The following is a 12,903-nucleotide window of genomic DNA, read 5'->3' as shown; positions in this document are numbered from 1 at the left end:
TTACGAAAAGACGTCGCCATATTACCTGTATATAAAAGTGGATACTTATACCTCGCGTCGAATGGTTATCCTTTAAGCCTCTTTTGATTTTGGTTAAGCTTAACTTAAATAAATAATTCAAGAAATTGTTTTTATTGTTTTTACCGTATTTTGTGCTAAACTTCCAAAAATATATCTACAAACATTTTACGTGTCAGCTCCATATAAAAATGAACTGACGTTGGGAGATTGGGACCATAGAGATAGGGACAAACTGAGCCTACGTACGCAACGTATGCAATGCATTATAAAATCTGGACCCTGACATTTGTATGCTTAAAAACATACTTGTCTTACGCAATGCAACGCATGACAAGTCTCATAATGCATTGCATACCTACGTTGCGTTGCGTGGGCTCAGTTTGTCCCTAGCTTAATTCGACGTGAGAGGTATGTTAGGGCAACGACTACTTGAGATAGAATAGAAGAAATGTACGTCCTACAAAATACTGGACTTTTGATCTCTTTTGGAAGCACGTTATGCTAGGCACACACGTAACAATATACTTGCGCAAAATCACAAGTATACTGTTACGTGTGTTGGACGATACTTGCGCAAATTTTGGGCTTGTACAAGTTTTGGAGACTTGTGTGATTTTCGATTCCGAACTTGTGCAAGTTTTCGTTTGCGCAAGTTTACCGGTGTGTGGCCGCGTTCGTACAAGTTTTAGCCGACGTGAGTAGTAAGGGTATTACAGCTTCTGCGGCACTTGGCGGCATCCTGCGGAGCAGATTTTTTTAGGGTTTTATGATCGTTTTTTTGCTCTATCCTTAATAGATATATGCTTACAGCTTCTGCGGCGGCTATTGTTTGTGTCGTGTGGATTTTTTCTCATGGAGAAAATAAAGGCGCATGTCTTGTGACCGCCCACTTTTTTGCTTTGACAGGTGTGTGATTCCGTCGTTAACGATTTATTTTATTAAGGTCAAAGTTTTTGCTATGTGGCTTCCCACGTCGTAATAATTACATTTTGTGGAATGCAATATATATTATAAAGTTATGTGACATGGGTTGTGAGAACTAAAAAACATTTTTCGAAAACCAATAAAATATCATTTATTATTACGAAATGCCATGGTCCTGTATTTTATTGTATATTTAATTATAGAGCATTTTAAAAACTGATCGGATACAAACACGTTACAACGTGTCGTATGATGCAACGCACAGGTGCTTGTTTTATTTAATAGGTTTTTTTGTTATAGAAAACCAATAAAATATTATTAATTATTACAAAATGTCATAGTCTCATATTTTATTGCGTATTCAATTAAGTATAGAACATTTTAAATAACTGATCGGATACAAACACGTTGCAACCTGTCGAATCATGCAACGCACAGGTGTCTGTTTTATTTAATAGGTTTTTGTCTTATCCGCGACGTATATATGTGTGTGTGTGTGTGTGTGTGTGTGTGTGTGTGTTGTTCAATAAAAGGAGAGATCAAATCGATGGAACCGTCATTCGTTCAAACGTGTTTGTCTGAAAACAGTGTTAAGTGTTAAAAGTAGTTTAAAGTACCGCAGTACGAGTAGGTACTCTTCATAATTAGTGTTCATTTTGAAAATCTTTCTACAACTTGCAGTGAATTAAAATGGAGGTAAGCTGAACATTAACTGACTGTTTATAAACAAACATTATCTACCTGTTTCCATTTGTGGCAAGTTCTCACAATTGTTTTTATTTTGTTTTAGATTTCAAACGAGAATTCTCTAGAGTGCACTTTCAAAAATTATTATTATGGCAATTTGAGTGATAATGATGAAACTGAAGTTTCAAAGCCACTTAAAATCCGAACCCAGAAACGAGCCAACAATATTGATGCATTTTTCGAAAAGCCTAAAAAGAAACAAGCTGCAGAATATTCGTCTACTGTTGCCCAGTTGACAAATGGAGGTACAAATTATATATCTTCACGTATAGATGACGTTTCAAAGGCCACCCATCTAATTAAAATTGACGTCTATGACATGAAAAAATTGCGAGGCATCCCAAACGATCAGCACTGGAAATTTGCGAATACTAGGATCAAATACTACACGCAGACTGAAGATGATGAGCATTATTCCAACACACAAGAATTAGTTTACAATATTACTAAACATATTGCAACTAAAAACGACTGTAAGAAATATTTCATCGAAGCAAAGCCATTTAAATAAATCATCCCTTACTCCGCCCCCACATAGAGTCCCCCACCAACGAACAAACGATTTTTGGGCATATATATAGCTACTCAACGCAAAGGAAACCATACCGTATCAGCACCCGTGGAAGTGAAACTACGAGTAAAAAATGGATCTACAAAACTCGCTATACGACGATGACCTCTATGAACGGTGTGAAGACGTTTCAGATCTCAACAAGTCAGTTTTTGATAATGAACTCTATGAACGTTGTTTGGAAGCCGAGAATCAGCAGCAAAATTTGTGAGTAATTTTTGAGTGTAACATGTTTAACCAGTTTTACTTTAATTACTGTTTAGTAGTGGGGAGATGAATCGAATATAAATAAAATCCCAAACAATCTGCCTCATTTAATAAGCATTCACCATCGTGATGGATTTTACTAGCGAAGACATTAAAATGTTTAGCAAATCAGTGTTATTGGCTAGTTTTCATAAATATTTAAGATTGTGGTTTATCAGTGGAAAACTTGATCCGAGTATAGCTCACGATCATGATTTTAAACCCTTTATCACCCCTTGTAGTGGGCATGTAAATGTTAAACGATCATCGATTTTACCTTATGATGAGATAGATGGTGTATTAACCATGGAAGCGTATTGTTCTCTTTGCCAGTCAAATTTAATGTCAGGTATTACGGTACAAGTGAATTTTCGTACTATATTTTTTTTTAAATCCATTCTTGTACATATGTATTTTAATCTATTCTTTTTTCTTATTTTTAGATGCGTAACACGCGGAATAAAAAGAAAACATATGTCAGAAGAAACCATTCAACCATGTGATTCGTCAAGCCAGCATCCAGCAGCTGCCATGGAGCCACAACCATCAACTTCTCGAATAGCTGCATCATCATCATCAACTCCTGTCATCGTTGATACCGTCGAATGTAAAACCTGCAAACAGAACGTTTCGAGGAGGTACTACGCCCAGCATTTAAGAAGTAATGTTCATAAAAATAATAGTTTAAAATTTCAGCATTCTTATCCCAATGTTGAACTTATTGAAACTGCATTTGGGAATAGATTATTAACTTATAGAATAACAAATCCGGAAAAAACTAACCTTGAGTTTGAGACACCAGAACTTTTTTTTGAGAGTATTAAAACATCTTTAAATAATTTAATAGATGACTGCATTCAACAGCTAACCATTTTCAAGATTAGTTTTATATTACACGCAGAGTTCATACAAGAATCTAAAGGAATCAACAATTATTTCGATTTTAATATTTTGAGTTGGACTATTTGTAAAGGTGATAACAGAGAAGAATTTTTAGAAAATTTCAAAAACTCACTCACAAATAAAATTTCAAACTTTGAAAAAAAAGACAGCGGATGGAGTCTTAAAGACATAAAATACTTAGACATGAACGTTAACCAATTTAATCCATTACGCGGTTCTTCATATGTTGATTTACCACATGATATTAAAACAAAAAAAGCAATAATCAACGTCCAAAACCATGACCACGAGTGTTTGAAATGGGCGATTCTTTCAGCGCTGTATCCGGTTAGGAACAGTTCACAGAGAGTGTCGTCCTATATTACTCATCGTAACAAATTAAAATTTTCAAACATACCATTCCCAGTTAAACTTACAGATGTTCATAAAGTTGAAAAATTAAATGATATAAGCATTAATGTTTTCGGATTACAATATAATGAAAATTCCAAATCACATGAAGTAAACGGTCCACTTTACTTTACCAAATGTCGTAAGTCAACACATATTAATTTACTTTACATATCTAATGGTAGCCAGGGACATTACTGTTATATAAAAAATCTATCTCGATTAGTAAGCCGACAGATTTCAACAACCAATTATAGCTTTCACATTTGTGATGGGTGTTTATTAGCATTTTACTCAAATGAACAACTAACTAATCATCAAAAAAATGATTGTTGTCACCTTGTTGTTAAACTCCCAAATCATGATAAGAATTATAAAGATTGGTTTGGTAAAGAAATTTCAAACCATAACATTTTTTTTGATAAATATCACCGTAAGCTTAAATTACCGTTTGTTGTTTACGCAGATTTTGAGGCATTTTTAAATCCCATATCGTCTTGTGATCCTAACATTCCTAACAAATCAAAACCAAACAAAAAGAAAGAATCAAAACCAAACAAAAAGAAAGAATCAAAATCGTACACAAAAAACGTTCAACAACATGAAGTGTACAGTTTTGGTTATTTTATAAAGTGTTCATTTGATGATAGTCTTTCACGCTATCGATCATATACAGGCCCAGATTGTGCTAAAGTATTTATGGAGACTCTTTATAATGATTTAACAAAATTAATAAAATATATTTGCTTTCGAAAACAACCCATTCGATTAAATCAGAGCGATTTAAACAAAATTGGAGAAGCTAATAATAAGTGTTTTGTATGTAATAAGACGTTAGAATCTGAAAGCGTTTTCAGTTATGATTGGACCACAGGAAAATTCCATGGAGTGACACATAAGGCTTGTAATAATAAATTCAAACCTCCCTCATTCGTGCCAGTATTTTTCCATAATCTAAGTAATTACGACGCACATTTTATTGTAAAAGCATTGAATTTCCGTAAAGGGCCCATCGAGATTATACCTCAAAATAAAGAAAAATATATTTCATTTAGCAAAGAACTTAAATTTGATGGAAAATGTTTATCACTTAGATTTGTTGATTCCTTTAGGTTCATGTCGAGTAGTTTAGATAAATTAGCCCGAAACCTTCGGGAACACCAATTCCATGAATTAAGGAAACAATACCCTAGATGCGAAGATTTTAAACTTCTGAAGCAAAAGGGTATATTTCCATACGAGTTTATGAAATCTAGTAAATCTCTTGAAGCGTCATCGTTGCCTAAAATAAGTGATTTTTACAGTGCCTTAACAGATAGCTGTATAACAGATGAGGATTATCAACATGCACAAAACGTATGGACCCATTTCAACTGTAAAACAATGTTGGATTATTCTAACTTGTATTTAAAAACAGATGTCCTCCTATTAACCGATGTCTTTGAAAATTTTCGTTCAGTGTGTCTTGATACATACAGCTTGGACCCAGCTCATTATTTTACAGCTCCTGGTCTCAGCTGGGATGCTATGCTAAAAATGACTGGGATACAACTTGAACTTTTAACAGATTTCGATAAAATTTCGTTTGTTAAAAAAGGGCTTCGAGGTGGTATATCACAATGCAGTAATCGTTATGCTAAGTCAAATAATTATTATATGTCAGACTTTGACTCAAATGAACCGTCATCTTATCTTATCTACCTCGATGCTAATAACTTGTATGGTTGGGCGATGTCGCAACGTCTTCCTGTTGGTGAATTTGAATGGGTTGACCCAGCTATGGACTTTAAACTCTCAAACGATGCTGATTATGGGTACATTTTAGAAGTCGATTTGGAATATCCAGATTCATTACATGATTCTCACTCAGATTTACCATTTTGTGCTGAGCACATAATAGATAAAAGTAAACAAAAAAAATTGATTCCAAATTTGAAAAACAAAATAAAATACATTATACACTATAGGAATCTTATACAATGTTTAGACAATGGATTAAATTTAACAAAAGTCCATAGAATCTTAAAATTTAAACAAACCAATTGGCTCAAAAAGTATATTGATTTGAACACTACGTTAAGGACATCTGCAGAAACCGAATTCGAAAAGGACTTCTACAAGTTAATGAACAATGCAGTTTTTGGAAAAACGATGGAAAATATTGAGAAAAGAGTGGATGTGTATTTGCTTTCACAGTGGGAAAGTAAAGATCATATCAAAGGAATCGAAAGCTATATCGCTCGTCCCGAATTCCATAGTATTTCTATTTTTTCTGAAAGCTTAGCTGCAGTACAGTTAAAGAAAACTAGTCTACTATACAACAAGCCTATATACTTAGGATTTTGTATATTAGACTTGTCAAAAACTTTAATGTATGACTTCCATTATGGATATATGCAACAAAAATTCGGGAATAATGTTAAATTGTTATATACAGATACAGACAGTTTTATTTATCAAATTTTTACAGAAGATTTCTATTCTGATATAAGAAATGACTTGAAAAAATATTTTGATACATCTGACTATGACCCCAATAATATTTACGGTTTTCCATGTATAAATAAAAAAAAATTAGGATATTTCAAAGACGAAAATAAAGGTAAAATTTTGAAAGAATTTGTGGGTTTAAGATCTAAAATGTACGCATTGAATGTTGAGGAAAAAATAGTGGCCAAGGCTAAAGGTGTAAATAAATGTGTGACTAAGAAATTTAAGTTGCAAGACTACAAAGATTGTCTAAATGAAAAGAAAGATTTATTATCAGAAATGCACAGATTTCGATCGATAAAACATGTAATATTTACACAGAAAATCAATAAAATTTCGTTATCTTATTCAGACACGAAAAGATATCTTTGTCAAGAATCATTTGACACCTTAGCTTGGGGCCACTATAAGTTGAAGTAGCGAAATAAAGGGGGGGGGGGGGATATAATGTATTTAGTTTTAATATTAAGTGAATTTTGTAATAAAACATAAAAAACGTATGTTTTAAACAATAAGATATAATATAAGAGATCTATTTTTACGATGGAAATTGTATGTATATTTTTTTGTGTATCAGTATTTTTCGACAATTATAAATAAATATATTTAAAAAAAGTTTTTGTCTTATTCATAATGTAGTAAACAATTTTAAATAAATATGCATTTTTGTGTGCAAGAAGGTGCGCATGTGTATATATATATACATAATCTTATGATTGAATTTTATTTTCTTGACGGTCTTTAAAGGAGAAAGACCGTTTTCTGTAATGTATCATTTTATCCATCCATTTACAGCTATTATTGCTGGTCCAAGCGGTTGTGGGAAATCAAACTTTGTCACTAACTTTCTGAAAAATGTAGGAAAAATGTGTAATACAGAATTCACTCAAGTGCTGTGGTGCTATGATGAAATGCAACCACTATATAATTTAAATGGTATCGATTATATTCAAGGTATTCCCGATTTAAGTTTGTTTGATGGGAAGCAACCTAAACTACTTATAATAGATGATTTAATGAGAGAATCAGATGGACGTATTGTTGATATTTTTACTAAAGGTAGCCATCACAGAAATTTAAGCGTTTTCTATATAACTCAAAATCTATTTCATCAAGGGAGAGGACAACGTGACATATCTTTGAACACAACATACATTGTTTACTTTAAAAATCCTAGAGACAAAACTCAAATACGGTATTTGTCTCGACAAGTTTATCCTGAAAATACTAAATTTGTTGAAGAAGCCTACAAAGATGCAACAACGCCAGCCCATGGATACCTGATGATCGATTTGAAACAAAGCACTGATGATATATGTCGTTTTAAAACTAAGTTATTTCCATTTGACAAATGTTGTACAGTATATATTCCGAAAAAAGGGTTTAAATATGTAAGTAATCATTCTGTTCTTGTCAGTTCTAAATGATGCCTGATAGAGTAACCACACATCAACATTTGCTTAAAGCTCTACATACGCTAAAACCAAAATATCGTAAAGCTTTACTTAAAGCATGTGACGAAGATGAAATAAATATTATTTGTGAGTGCATTTACAACGTTTTAAGGGGAAAAGTTCCATTAGACAATACAGAAAAGATCAAGTTACATAAACATAAAAATATATTACGGAAATTAGTTTCTAAGGGTAAACAAAAATTAAGGAAGACTATTATAATTCAAAAGGGTGGTGCGTTTTTACCAATTATACTAGGTGCTGTTTTAAGTAGCTTACTGAGCTCATTAACATAATTAAAATGGAGAACACGAAGAAAATGATTCTAGTAGAACCAGATTTCATTGAGAAGCTTAAACACAATGACAATGCACCTTTGAATTCATTATCTCGCTTAGACGCAGACATGCAAAAGATATTGAAAAGTAAAATGGGAGATCGTGAAAAATGGGCATTATATTCCCAAACACTGCAACGTTTTTTGCATTTTACAGAAACAGATCGGAAACCGTTCAAGCTACCTATTATTCTTGATGATATAAAAAAAGTTCATGAAGACTATGATAAGTATATGGATAAATCTATGGTTAAAAAAGATGAAACTGATTATAATGTGACATTACCAAATGCTAATCCATACGAATATGACGCTACTAGTACTCCTTTAACTCGCACTTACCCTGAACAGTTTACTCCATCTCACATCGTAAATTTAATTCCAAAAAGTTACCAAAAAAAAGGTCGCTCCCTGCTTGATTCTATTTTAAAAAATAAACCGAAGATTTGGTGGAAAGAAGGAGGGGAAATCGTAGTGAATAATCAAGTAATTCCAGAAAGTAATATAACTGATTTGATAAGTGACACCGTGAGACCTCTCAAACGAAAAATAAAACCCACTGGCTGGAAAGAATTTGCTTCAGTGTTAAATGACATTGGAGTTCCCGCATCTTGCATAGGCAATCAATCTAATCTAGAATATATAAATAATCTTCATCCTAACAAGGCTCAAGATTCACCAATATATAAAAACACAAGATCAACATCGACTCAAGTAAAAGGAGCCTCTACACCAATTTCACGCAAAACTCCTGAAGTGTCAAAAAAGAAAATAGATTGGGAGAGATGGACCCCTTATTAGATATCAACAGGATTTACTATGATGTTTCTAATCCAGCTGGCTACAGCAGTATTGACAAATTAGCTAAAGCAATGCATGGTCAAATGGACAAAGATGAGGTAAAAAACTGGTTACGGTCTCAGGAAACCTATACGTTACATAGACCAGTTCAAAGGCGTTTTACACGAAACAAATACATTCTTTCCAATTATAATGAACTTTGGCAAGTAGATTTAAGTGATATGCGTACATATAGTAAATATAATGATGGATTTAAATACATTATTTGTGTTATTGATGTCTTTAGTAAGTATGCTTTTGCTAGATCCATGAAAAAGAAGGATTCAGAAACAGTTAAGCAATGTTTTGATGACATATTTATCGAAGCTAGAGCAACTCCGCGTCACATTCAATCTGATAAAGGGACTGAATTCGTTTCCAAAGAAGTAAGGAACTATTTTAAAAATAAAAACATAAACTACTATACAACGAATAATCCTGACATTAAGGCAAGTATTGTAGAACGATTTCAAAGAACATTAAAAATGAAAATGTGGCGCTATTTTACACACAAAAATACTTATAAATACATTGGCATTTTACAAGATCTCCTTTATTCATATAATCATAGTTATCATTCTAGTATTAAAATGTGTCCGATAGATGTCAATTTTAACAACATTATGACTGTATGGACTAATTTATACGATACGCCAAGAAATAGATTAAAAAGTAATTATACTTCCAGTTTCAATGTTGGTGATCATGTCAGAATAACTAAATATAAACACATATTTCAAAAAGGTTACGAAACCAATTGGAGCGATGAAATCTTTGTTATCGAATCAATAATAAAAAGATCCCCTCATTTTGTTTATACCTTAAAGGACTTACAAGATGAACCAATCACAGGCACTTTCTATTCTAAAGAGTTACAAAAAGTTACTTATAGCCCCACCATGACATGTAAAATAGATAAAATAATACGTTCGAGACGAGTTGGTAACAGAAAGGAGGTGCTTGTGAAGTGGAAAGGTTATCCAAATAAATTCAATAGTTGGATATCTGCGTCGAGTTTAGAAGAAATATGAGTGATGATAGTTTCTATTTAACTTTGTTGAGCAACAGCTCAATACAGTATTACCCCGAAAATACAACAGCAAACTTTCTCACCAAACTCCCAAAGACAATAAAATTAGAAGGAGAATGGGTTGTCGGATTAGTGGAGTTTCATTACCCGTGTTCCTTGTACAACGTGCAGGAACATGAAAACGTGGTGTATGTAAAAAAGAACGTATTATTACAAAATGAAAAATTACCTGTTTCCGTTGAATATAAGTCCCATATACCGGCTACGACATATGACGACATGGATCACTTTCTATCTGCCTTTAATGAAAACTCATTATTGAAGAACAAGGTGAAATTTAGCTATGACAGAATATCGAAAGTTATCAAGGTGACTTCTTTGCATAAAGAAATAGTTTCGGTACATGCAACACCAATACTAAACCTTCAGCTAGGTTTCAAACCAAATACGAACCTTATACAATGTCAACTTGGAAAATTTCCTGCTAATTTATATTTAGGCCTACCATCGCAATTATTTATATATACGGATATCGTTCAACCTCAAGTGGTGGGGGATGTTATGACATCGTTAGTAAGAATAATACCGCTTGATCCGACAAAATACATTTATGGAGCATATAAAATGCATAGCTTTTCTCCTGCACATTACATACCCGTTATGCGTAGAGAGTTTGATACAATTGAAATTGATATAAGAATGCATACGGGTGGAAAGGTTCCATTCCAGTTTGGAACTTCATGTGTGAAACTACATTTTCAACGAATAAAATGAATCATATTAGCCGTGAAAATATTCGCTGTCCATATGAACATTATTATTCTCATCAAGCTGGTTCAGGAGTAGGCATTGTATATAAAGGTGTTCCCCACCAACGAGGACACGGCATAGGAAGTTTTTTGGGGGGTCTGTTTAGATCAGTATTTCCTCTGTTATCCAGCGGTTTTAGAACGGTTGGAAAAGAAGCATTAAATGCCGGAGTTGGTCTCTTGTCTGACATGATGAATTCACACCCTATTGATGAATCATTTAAGTCTCGTTTTAAGAATGCAAGCAGTAATTTAAAAAGAAAAGCCGATGAAAAAATTGATTCGTTGATGTCAGGGTCTGGGTATAAAATGCAACGAAAGAGACAGGAGCGCACCATTACATCCAAAGCATTTCGAGAGAGAGGTACAAAGAAAAATAAAAAATATATCAACGATATTTTTTCTAACTAAACCATGTCATTTTTGCATAATCATTCATGCGAATGCGCTAAGTCCGAGTTAGATTTGTTTGCCCTTCCATCAACACAAACAAGTATAGAAAATGGACAGTGGATACACTATAAACCTATTTCTTCTCTTAGTGATGATGGTCCTATTGAATTTCAAGTGCCAGGATCAGGTGATGACTATATTGACCTGTCTCACACTTTACTGCATATTAAAGCAAAGATATTGAATCAAGATAGTTCTAAAATCAAATCAACAGAAACTCATGTTGCTCCAGTTAATAATTGGTTACATTCACTTTTCAACCAGTTGGATATATATTTAAATCAAAAACTAGTATCACCGCCTAATAATACTTATGCATACCGTGCATATATGGAAACTCTACTAAATTATGGTCCGGCAGCAAAACAGTCTCATCTTACATGTGGGTTATGGTACGAAGACACTTCGGGTCATATGAATGGAACTGATGCGACTAATAAGGGTTGGACCAAAAGACAAGAATTTATTAAAGACAGTAAGGAAGTTGAAATGATAGGACACCTACACGGTGATATTTTCAATCAAGAAAAGTTTTTAATAAACGGTGTTGAAATTCGTGTCAAATTAGTACGATCCAAGGAGTCGTTTAATCTCATGTGTAGTCAAGATAAAAAACTTAAAGTACTTATAATGGACGCAAGTTTAATAATTAGAAGAACAAAAATTAACCCGAGCGTTTTACTTGCACATCAAAAGGTTTTAGCTTCAACGACTGCAAAGTATCCCATAACAAGAGCGGAAGTTAAAGTACTTACAATACCAACAGGCGTGCAAGGGAAATCGCTTGATAATATTTTCCTCGGTCAAGTTCCAAAAAGGTGTATTGTGGGTTTTGTTGATAATACAGCATTTAATGGTAGTTTAAAAAGTAATCCTTTTAATTTCCACCACCACGATATGAACTTATTTAGTTTGTATGTAGATGGTCACCAAGTTCCTTCAAAAACATTACAACCATCTTTCAGTACCGGTTTAATGGTGTCAACATATCACACCTTGTTTTCTGGAACGGGTATTCATTTCCTTAATGAAGGGAACTCAATAAGTAGAGAAGACTATGGAAATGGTTATTGTTTGATGTGTTTCGATTTAACACCTGATTTATCAGCAAGTTCTACTTCCCATTGGAATCTTGTTAGACATGGTAGTGTACGATTAGAAGTTCGATTTGAAAGTGCTCTTACCACAACTCTTAATTGCATTGTTTATGCAGAGTTTGATAATATCATTGAAATAAACAAACATCGAGATGTGAGTGTAGATTATAATAGTTAATTAGAACATGCATATATAATAATGCATTTATGAAACATTGTACCATTAGTTCCTAAACCTTGGTAATGAATTCATCTGTGAATTCAATAAGTATTGTATAATGGATACCAAGAAATTACAATTATGTATGAAAAAAATTTGCCCCGCGATTGAACCACATGTTTATCCGGCTAACAGAATACCTGTTTTCATGGCTCTACCTGTTTATATCATAAGCAATTTAGACCCGGATTTTAAACCTGGTTCACACTGGGTAGCAATTCATATTGATATTCATGGCAATGGTGAATATTTTGATTCTTTTGGTAGAAAGCCTTCTGGTTATCATAAGCTGTTTTTAAAAAGAAATTCAAAGAAATGGTTTTATAACCATGTGTCTATCCAAAATCATTTTACATCAGTTTGTGGCGAAT

Source organism: Cydia strobilella, chromosome 12, assembly GCF_947568885.1.
Source record: "Cydia strobilella chromosome 12, ilCydStro3.1, whole genome shotgun sequence".
In the NCBI taxonomy this organism is placed as follows: Eukaryota; Metazoa; Arthropoda; class Insecta; order Lepidoptera; family Tortricidae; genus Cydia; species Cydia strobilella.
Note: the sequence above shows the minus strand (reverse complement) of the source record.